Below are 11,932 nucleotides of genomic sequence, written 5' to 3'. Positions count from 1 at the left end.
CGGACTCAACTTGTTAAATCTACATTTCTGTCATCGGTCAAAGTGCTTTTGGATGAAATTAAAAAAATAATATTTTATTATTAGTTATTTTATGAACTAATTTAAAAAATTAAAATGTTAATAGTAGCTATGGTATATTTGAAAAATAAAATTTTATAAATTTTGAGTGATTAGTTTTTATATTAAAATAATTAAAAAATCTTAAAATGAAAAAAAATTCATTATTAATTTGGTGTTATACCTTTCAATTTAATTATTTAAAATTAATTAATTAATTAATTACAAATATAATTAGTTCTATATGGAATTAGAATCAAAATTTTAAAACTTTAAAAATTTTTTAAATTACTCCTTATAATATGCTGTCGTTTGATGTAAACAGTCTTAAAGTATTATGGAAAATATGAGCTGCAATCAAATAGCGCCACCTATCTGAATAAAAATTTTTTCGCAGATGCATTGGGAATTTTACTCCATCGGGATCCTGGGTTAATGGGATTATACCCTATCAAAAATCTTGGCTATCGAAATCTTGGTAATCGGAATTTAGGCTAACGGTTTCTATTTCATCGGGATTCTTGGTTATCGGAATTATATCCAATCGAAAATCTTGGCTATCGGAATCTTGGTAATCGGAATCTGGGCTATAGGAATTCAAGTCATCGGAACCTATGTTATCAGTTGTTTAAGTCATCACTTTCATGGCTATAGAGTTCTACCCCGAATTCGTGATCACCAGGACGTCTATACGATCTCGATTCCAGAGTAAGACTGTCTTCTTAAAAGATTCTCAAATAATATGTAAAGATTCTCAAATAATAATAATATGTAATATAAAGATTCTCTCATATTATAAATAATATGTCAACTCCACATTTCCATTTCCTTTGGTAATTTATGATACCCCTATCGTCCTGTGATCACGACTACGTTGACAACCATGTGTCGACCTAGGTCTAAGCCTACCGCAGTTAAAATTATTTTTACAACCATACTCGAAGTAAAAGTACATTCTTTAAATATTAAGGAATACTAAAAATGTTACTATTCTAAAGAATATTCCCATCATTTTGTCAGAGAAATACTCTGATGTACTTTACTCTCCGACACGGCCATTCTGACAATCACACGTCCTCGGGTGTATCTAAAACATTGATCGGTTAACATAAAGCATTTTACAACAGTGAAATTCCAAAAAAAAACAAAAAAATTAGATTCAGAAGTCCTCTCGAGTAACAGAAATCCATTAATTATTTATTATCCTAAATACTTATCGTATAGTACTCAAGAGATCGAAAAGCCATCAATCATTATTCCTTATCATTTAATAATCAAATAAAATTTGATTTTATCCACCAAATAGACCTCTGCACTATCTCTAGGCTATTCTGTATGCCACATACAGTACCAAACATATTTTTGTATTTGCCACAACTACCTGCCCGCCACATCATCAGCTGCCCATCGCGCCCTGATCAAACTAACATTAGCCACTAATTTAGTTTGCAGTTGCGACTACACACTGATGCATGTGCGATATAAGGAATGCCAGAAACATTCCAGGTCCACGACCTGCAGTCAGCCATCAGTGCAATGCGTCATTGCTGGTCTCATTTTCAACCATAGTCCCTGTTTCAGAACCAACATCAACAGTCTCCTCGGCACAACTTTCATTGTCCGAGAAAACATCCAACTCATTAGGAATATAATTCTCAGGCATTTCTCTCAACTTATCATGACTATACTTATAACTTCTACTACTATTTAAAGATTTTAGTGTGTACCTGTCGTTATCAAGTAATTCTGTTACTACGAATGGACCTCTAAATTTCCTATCGAGTTTCGTTTGATTACGTTCTTCATTTTTAATCAAAACATGATCTCCTATTTTAAACCTGTTTACTTTAGCTTTATTTTTATCGAATCTAATCTTCTCATAATTAGCATTCTCTTCTATACTATCAATCGCTCGCGTTGTCTTACATTAGAGATATCAATTTCATTTTCGTTGTCATCAACTAACAACCCGTAAGGTCTCGCCTTCTTACCAATTAATAATTCTAATGCACTAGATTTGGTAATACAACTCGCGGTTGAATTTAAAGCTAGCTGAACATCACCAATGGCGTCTTGCCATGGACGATTATTAGACTTAACAGCAGTGAACATATTTTTAAGTGTACTCATCACACGCTCTACTTGACCATTTGCCCTACTAGTACTCGTAGCAATTAAATGTAAATTTATATTTAGAGATTTACAAAAGTCTTTAAAGTCTTTCCCAGTAAAACATCTATAGGAATCATTTAGGAATTTTTTTTTAAATCAATTTTTGAAAAGTTATTGCTGCTTTTAGGAAGATAGTTCTTTTGATTTCTCATGATTACTCGTGCGGTATCTATTGATTATTCTAATCACTATTTCTACAGGAATATTGAAAAAAGCTTCTTAGTATCATGCTGCTTCTTGATAAAAAATATTTCCAAAGTTGTGGCTACTTGCATAGGAACACTTCTTTTGATTCTGAATGATCACTCGTAAAGTGTCTCTCAATCATTCGAATTACTACATCTTTCGAAATATTGGAGATAGATCCTCAGTGTCGTAGGTTTTTATTTACGAAATTTCATAAGCTATGAATTTAATGTTTTAGGAATTTGTTTTAAAATCATATTTTAAAAAATTGCGGCTGATTTTAGAAAGATAATTTATTTGATATCTCATGATTACTCGTGCGGTATCTTTAGATTATTTCAATCACTATTTCTAGAGGAATATTGAAAATAACATCTCAATATCATGCTGCTTCTTGATAAAAAATTTATGAGCATTTCGATCGTCTATAAGTTTGCTCTAGAAACAATACTTTCGACTCTTTGACGGGCCTATAGGAGTAGAAAATAATTATTCTCAGCCTCAGACTCGAGGCTTGGGTCTTTTTAAAGGAAGAAAAACCTCTTGGACTCTTCTACGAGCCTAAAGGAGTAGAAAATGATTATTCTCAGCCTCAGACTGGTGGCTTGGGTCATTTTAAAGGAAGAGAAACCTGTTGGACTGTTTTACGAGTCTAAATAAGTAGAAAATAATTATTCCCAGCCTCAGACTCGAGGCTTCGGTCTTTTTAAAGGAAGAAAAACCTGTTGGGCTTTTCTACGGACCTAAAGGAGTAGAAAATGATTATTCTCAGCTTCAGACTCGAGGCTTTGGTGTTTTTAAAGGAAGAAAAACCTGTTGGACTCTTCTACGAGCCTAAATAAGTAGAAAATAATTATTCTCAGCCTCAGACTCGAGGCTTGCTTTCTTTAAAAAGACCCAAGCCTTGAGTCTGAGGTTGAGAATAATTATTTTCTTCTTCTTTAGGCCCGTAGAAGAGTCCAACACGTTTTTCTTTCTTTAAGAAGACCCAAGCTCCGAGTCTGAGGCTGAGAATAATTATTTTCTACTCCTTAAGGCACGTAGAAGAGTCCAAGAGGTTTTTCTTCCTTTGAAAAGTCCCAAGCCTTCAAGCTGAGAATAATTATTTTCTACTCCTTTACGCCCGTAGAAGAGTCCAAGAAGTTTTTCTTCCTTTAAAAAGACCCAAGCTTCGAGTCTGAGGCTGAAAATTATTTTTCACTCATTTAGGCCCGTAGAAGAGTCCAAGAGAAATTTTTGTCGTTGATGATGATATTTAAATGGGTTCTAATAATCCGGCTCGAGGGACCATGTTTATTTCCTAACTGCTTTTTACAGGAGTGAGGATATTTCATTGAATTGTTGTATTTGACGACACAAGAATATTTTTTACGTTTAACAGTTTATTAACAAATAATTACTAATATTATTAACTTACAATTTTGTCGATGTTTTTAAACTAGTGGTTGATAAATAAACAATTGGTAAATTTTCGACAGATAGATTGTCAGTAAATTGTTGATAGATAGACGATGTAGATGTTTAGTGAGTAGGTAAGTAACTGCTAGTTAAGTCGTTGGAAAAGATAGTCATAAGTTGAAGTTCAAGAAAAATCGGAAAGGGTCGATAGGTGTGGTTATATTATTTCTGCAAAATTATTGGTAGATGACAATTGTAGGCGTAAAGAAATAACTAGAAATCGCAAGAAGGCTATGTCAGTGGACAGATGTTAGGCAGATGGTCGACAGGAAAATTTTAGTTAAGATTGGAAAAAATATTTGTTACATCATGCAATAAAAGGTCATCAAATAAAAAACCCAAGGATGGTTAATCCCTAGATTTATGACAATGTTTTCGAGTTATTAAATAGAAAGGTTTAGTCGAAAACTGAGTTTAAGTAAATTTTGAAGAGAATAGTATTTAAAAGAATATTTACTACTTTAAAGAAAGGAAAATCGGCTTACGGTCATAAACAGCCCAAAATAATTTTCTCATAGTATATTCTAACTAAAGATATGAATTTACTTAACAATATTGAAAAATCATTATAAAATAAATTTAGTGCTAGACGAAACACCGACACATCGCCCGGACCATCTAACTTTGGTTTACCAATCGGTGTAAGTAATGTTGACATTGATATATATACATATATATATATATATATATATATATATATATATATATATATATATATATATATATATATATATATATATATAATATATAGATACATGTGTATATTTTGGATAATATCCTTGACTGAACGACCCCATTTTTCACAACGTTTGTTACATACTGTGATCCAACTTACCTTAATCCGCGACCGAGGGCTGGTTCCAAATGTAATCAACTGCTAATTATTTAATTAACGAGGCCGAGCAGCGATGCCTCGTATCTATAGGGCACCACTCATGTTTACTTTAAACTAGTAAATCTAAGAAAACTAATTGCTTAGTGGTGGATCTCGGTTTTGGGCCCATGATATCGGCAATTAAAATCGGCTCTTATCAACCCAGCGGTTTTTATCAGAAGCGAAAATCCGTCGCCATCACCGCGGAGACCAGAAGCTCGGGGAACTTAGAAATTTTTCTACGCTTCACTATTTCTTGCACAAACTTCCATCGCTACTATTGTGATGGTAATCAGTAATAATTTTTATTTATTTTATTTATTGCCAGGATAATATACATACATACATACATATAATTCTCAGAATACACATATATAGTATGCACCTATAGAGATGAAAATTAATCATCTGTGCATAGGCCTGGTTTAGTTTTAACTTAAGTATATTATATTTATAATTATGTCCTGTCACCCTAAATAGACAGACAAAAAAAAAAATATATTTAAAGATAACAATTTCCTGAGCAAAGAAGAGATTATAACAATAACTCCCCCGGAAGAGACAATAACTCCCCCGGAACTACCCTTCGAGCCACCCCAAACTTAAATTTTGAAAAAAAAAATTCAAAAAAAATAGTTCAACGGGTCGTTTGTAGCTGCGATTTTTTCTAAGCACTCCTTTTACACCCCCACATAATATAAAAAATAATCAAGACAATAACTCCCCCGGAACTACCCTTCGAGCCACCCCAAAGACTTAGAAATTTGAAAAAAAATTCAAAAAAAATAGTTCAAAGGGTCGTTTGACAAAATCTGCATTAACTTCCCGCTAAGAAAATCGAAGATTTTCAAAAATCGGAAAGTTATTGGTTTTACCCCGTTTCGCAAAAATCGAGTTTTCACTAGATCTCGACGTTTCAAGGTCTTAGGAAGCATCCCTGACTACCCTCGCGGTGGTGCCTGTACATCTGTGTGTGTGTGTGTGTGTGTGTGTGTGTGTGTGTGTGTGTGTGTGTGTGTGTGTGTGTGTGTGTGTGTGTGTGTGTGTGTGTGTGTGTGTGTGTGTGTGTGTGTGTGTGTGTGTGTGTGTGTGTGTGTGTGTGTGTGTGTGTGTGTGTGTGTGTGTGTGTGTGTGTGTGTGTGTGTGTGTGTGTGTGTGTGTGTGTGTGTGTGTGTGTGTGTAAACCTCTCATAACTTTTGAACGGCTTGACCGATTGAAATGAACTAAACGGGGTTCGAAAGAGTTCCACTCAAATTAGATTTCCTGAAAATTTGAACTGATTCGAACCTGTCAATTTTGAGAAATCTCAAAAAAACTACGAAAAAATAATTTTTCAAATGTGGTTTTTTTAGAATAACTTTTCAACAGCTAAATCGATCGATTCCAAAATCTAATCAGCTCTTAAGCTTGGAAAACCACGTCGATTGCCGCAAACCGGGTCAAAATCGGTTGAGTTGTTCGTGAGTTATCGTTGACCAAAGAAAATCGAAAAAAGTGTTTTTTCAGAATTTCTTCGAAATTCTTAATTTGATCAATTCAAACTTAGAGATTCTTGATAAGGCTTAAAAAAACTGCGTCGAATGCCGTAAACCGCGTGAAACTCGGTTCATCCATTCAAAAGTTATTGCAGTTTGAAATTTCAAAAAATAGTGTTTTATGAAACTTTTATTAGACTTTTGAGCTCGTAGAGCTCAAAAGAATATAACAGCTATCTCTTTGAGCTCGGAGAGCTCAAAATGACACGAAAATTATATTTTTGAGCTCGAAGAGCTCAAAAACGTAATAAGTATAATTTTGAGCGCTTGAGTATGGAATTAACGGGAAGTTGCAGGGATGGCCTTTAGGGTCAACCGTTTTCCAGATTTTTTTATTTTTATGGACCTGATTCAGTCAGACATGAACATGACTGTTCAGGTCTGAACATACCTACTCATGCCTAATCAGGCATGGTCATTTTTCCCAAGTGTGCCAGGCTTGGAAAGGCATGATCATGACTGATTAGTTCTGATGATGCTTGGTCATGCATGATCATACAAGCTCATTTCTGGCGAATATACATGCATGATCATGCATGAAATTAATGCCTGATCGTACATGTTTATGCATGATGATTTTTTCTCGGAAAGCTACTCTCCAGATAGAGTTTTTCGAATTTTAAGCCTAAGATCCATAATTATACAATTTTAGAAATGATACTTTGAGGACGGACCTCAAAATATCATTTTCTTTTCTAAAACTAAGCCCAAAACTATCATTGTCGTTGTGAGAATTAAGAATATTCCTGAACGACATAAATTTTATGTCATAGAAAATTCGGCAATTAACTTTATAGATATATTTGTATCTAGTCGATTTCATTAAATCACAAATCTGCTATAACCTTTAATAAATAAAGTCACTTGGTCGATTTATGAATATTCTCAAGATGGCTTTCTCAAAGTTCGGACGGAACGAATATATGGATTTTTATTTTAGGCGATCATAATTAGTGTATTTTAGAGAACGTAATTTCAACAAGATACTCCGAGGACCAACCACAAAATATCATTCGTGTAGTCAAACCTACCCTTTCCTGCCTTTCGCGATATTTAATCTCACAGAGAATACTGATTATCACTGTGAATAATTATTTTGAAATGATACGGGATTAATAAAATCAAAAACATTTTTCTAAACAACAATTATGTGAAAAATATATATTTTAAAATATTCATTAAGCAATTGAACCAAGGACATTTTCTGAGATTATTAATAATTTATGATTTTTTTTTAAATCTCAATCGATTATTTGGAATTTATGAACTTTCGTAAAATTTGATCTAATTCTACTATGCCACTTTCCAGATAAAATTTTTTTAAATTTAAACCTGAGATTCCTAAGTAAACAATCTCGAAAAAAGATACTTTAGGGACGGACCTCAAAATATCATTTTAATATCTAAACGTTAGCCCAGAAATATCATTGTCGTTGCGTCATATTAAGAATATTCCTAAAAGATATAAGTATGATGTCATAGAAAATTCAAAAATTAGGTTTATAAATATATATGCACCTAGTCAATTTCATTAAGTCACAAATCTGTTATAAACGTTAATAAATAACTTCACTTGGTCGATTTATGAATATTCTTAAAAGTTTTCTCAAAAAAGGCTTTATCAAAGTGCAAACGGAACAAATGCATGTATTTTCATTTTAGACGATCATACGGAATGTATTGTGGAGAACGAAACTTCAACAAAGTACTCCGATGACCAACCTCAAAATACTATTTGTGTAGTCATACCTAACAATTTATCCTATTGATAAAAGAATAACTCGAAGAAGCTTAAAAATATTGTAGCATGTTAAATTTTAAGCGCTTCGGTATGGATTTAGCGAGAAGTTGCAGAGAAGGCAGGGATGGCCTTTAGAGTCAACCATTTTCCAATTTTTTTTTAAATTCTATTAAATTATACGTAGTCCTCGATTATGCTTTCGTCGAATGTAGCAGTTTTGATGTTTTGTCAAATTTTCCATGGCATACATTTGTCTTTGACGGCTGTCGTCATATCTGCCAAATGTCGCCGAAACTGCCATATTAGGTCAAAAAATGTCATCAAAACCTCCACTACATGCATGTACCGTCGCATTACATTAAAGATATTCCTACGAGATAACAAATATCATGTTAATCATAATCAAATAGACATCAGAATATGGCTTTATCAAAGTTCGATCTGGAAAAATGAATAAATTATATATATCATCCGTGAAAATAGACATAAAAAGAAAAATAAATCATTGAAATAATACTTCGATGACAGATCTCAATGTATCGTTTGAGTGTCGTCAAAGCCACCATTGTATGCAATCAATGTTGTCACAGATTTTTTTTTTCAATAATCCGAAAGAATACTATTAAGTACTGTGTTAAATACAGTTGATTCATCACTGAAGTCAAATCAGCCATCTGTCGTCAAAACTGCCATATGTCGTCAAAACTGCCATATACAGTTATTTTGTGTATGTATAAAAATAAAATTATATACAGCCCTTGAATATGCCATTCTCTACAATGGCAGTTTTGAGGTGTCGTCAAATCCTCCACGGCATGCTTTTGTCTTTGACGACTGTCGTCATAACTGCCAAATGTCGTCAAAACTGCCATATTTGGTCAAAAATGTCGTCAAAACCTCCACTACACACACACACACACACACACACACACACACACACACACACACACACACACACACACACACACACACACACACACACACACACACACACATATATATATATATATATATATATATATATATATATATATATATATATATATATATATATATATATATATATATATATATATATATATATATATATATATATATATATATATATATATATATATATATATATATATATATATATATATATATATATATATATATATATATATATGTATGTATGTATATATAAATAAAAGAATTGAAATCATTGAAAAGAATTCAAATTTCATCATTTTTAATTCTTTTCAATCAGTATTTTTAAACAGCGATCTTGTATCGAAATAAGAGAAGGTAAATGATTTTTTCAAATTGAAGCAAAGTTCAAAATGTCACTATTTTTTACGTATTTGAAGATAGGCCGATTTGGCATTGAACGACCCTATTTTATTTTGATCAAGCTTGATCTGATTTGATCAGGTTTAATCTTACCAAATTATTATTTATTATTTATGTTGGCAATAGTTCATGTTTCGTTATACTTACACATTGGCAGTATTTATTCGTTGGCTCGTATTTTGCTTAGATCTATATTTTTTTCCCTCTAACGCAGTGATATACCGCCTCGTACAGGATTCCGCTCGTAGCTTCAACGCCGTTTACTCTCCTACTGTCAACAACAGACATATTCCTCGTGTCATACGACACGAGGACATGATTCGTCTGCTGTTCATATTTGTCTAGATCTTTGTTAAATTCGAGCTGATCTGCCGGATACTCCTTGCCAACTTGAAAAATTTTTGATATTTTTGGTAGAACCCTAGCGGATCCATTTACACCGTTTGCTATGGTGTAAACTCGGTGTAATAATAATCACACTCAGTTTACACCAAAAAAAAGATCAATTAACACCGTGTATTTGTGAAAAATTTACCAGCTATTGACACTTACATTACACTGAAAATTTAACTCCTTATTTACTTCATATGTACACCGACTTTCCCTGGAATGATATTGAATGTATCCACGGAGATTATCTTGTGTGTACTCGTTATGAATACTCTGTACATCTATAGTAAATGCACGGTTTATTCACATTGTAAGCATAACACAATATTTACGGTAAAAAATAATTTGAAAATAGTTATTTTGTCAGAATTTTAAGGAGATGAATAGTAATGTAGATCTCATGAAATATTTTGAATACTGATCTTAGACCGTGTGTATATCGCCTTTACGCCGCATGTCACTATCGTATTTACACTGTGTGTCGACGGTAACTAAAAATGATATCATGGAATTCTATTAAAAATTGTACATTTTCAATTTCTAACAAAATTTAATGAATGTAACTAATTTCAGTGAATTTTCATTGTTTAAAGAAAACCTTACAAATTTTTCTTGAAACAGGTGCACGGAATCATTTCTATGTCAGATTAGCTAGAAATTGATTTTTAGGAGTTTATAATTTAGCCAAAAATTGTCAAAGTGATCACTTATTACATCATCTGTTTTTGAGAAAATTTCAAAGATAACGACAGATAAAGGTTCGATTGAATATGATGTTTTTTTTTTCTACCTAAATCGAAAGAAGCCGAAGTAAAGAGTAGTCAATTTAGCGTTAAATACTTCCTATGTTAGATAGATATTATTTTTATTTTCACTTCGAGAATATTTGTATGCTTACATAGTTTTTAGGAAACAAAATATGTAAGCTGTAAAAGAATTTTCGATAATTCCAGTTATAAACTTCAAAGATCTCGAGGAATTAAAAAAAAAAATAAAAAGGAAAATCCAAAAATGCACGCTTCATAACGCTCATTCATTTTTTAAGAAAAAAATTAATTGTGTAATTGATTAAAAAAAAAAAATTATAATCAAGTAATTCCTTAGAGTATTTTTTTTTAAATATCAGCGCCCTTTTTTCTTGTCATATACGCACGCAGTCTAAAAAAATCTAACTTGATCAAGTGGCGCCATAGTTTTAACGTGACAAGAAAAGTTCGTTTGGTTTTGTACAGTTATATCGTAGTGAATTTTAATAAAAATTTAATTAAAAAAGAAATACGTAAACTAGGCCACTGATATGAAATACGGACCCAGTTAATCGAATTCTTAAACTAATAAAAAAGGTTCGGTGTTGAAATATCAATTTGTTCGAGAGTAATCGTTGGTACATCCAAAATGGGGTGACATCCGGACGTCCACGTAAAATTTTTTTCAAAACGTTTTTTTTTTCAAAATAGCAACATGAAATGATTTTAGAAAGTAAAAGATGGTTTAATTTAAGTGTTTTTTTGGTGTACATGTACTTATATTATTGTATAAGTGTAATATGGTCGTGATAGAGGCATTTGAAGATCACAAAATTGCTTGGCCTTGACGAGTGGAGTATAAAGCACAACCTCACGTGCTTCGCGCTATGAGGCGTGCAAAACGTTTAAGATAAATTAGAAAATTAACTTTTAAATTGATTCATTTGGCCAGAATAACTTTTATTTTTTTGTGTTTGATAGTGAATGATCTGATCATGGAAATTTCTTAATGTTAGTAGTTCAAATGAGTAGTCATATTACGTTGAGATTAAAGTTTTTGGAGAAATTCCTGTATGTATAGACCGATTTATTACGATAAAAAAATATATTAATGTGTTAGTAACAGAACGTTTACTATTTTAATAAAATTCAATACTGTTCTTTAGCTTCATGAAAAGATAACGTACTATTAGCATTATATTTTTGATGTTTTTTCAGTGTTCCAACATACAAAACAACCATAATATATAGATATGAAAGGTATAAACATTAAAATTTATTCATACAACAGTACAAGACCAAAAAAAAAACTAATTTTTAATTTAAAATGACATTTTCTAATTATTTTGATTTTTTTTATTATCAATTATAGTTTCGTTATAAAGCTTATCGTTCTTATAATAAATGCATAAATAATCCTGTCTATATCTTTATTTTTAT

This window comes from Cotesia typhae, unplaced genomic scaffold (genome assembly GCF_013202065.1).
Source record: "Cotesia typhae breed Kobodo isofemale line unplaced genomic scaffold, CoteBio_Ctyphae contig_44, whole genome shotgun sequence".
In the NCBI taxonomy this organism is placed as follows: domain Eukaryota; kingdom Metazoa; phylum Arthropoda; class Insecta; order Hymenoptera; family Braconidae; genus Cotesia; species Cotesia typhae.
This window is presented reverse-complemented; position numbering follows the sequence as displayed.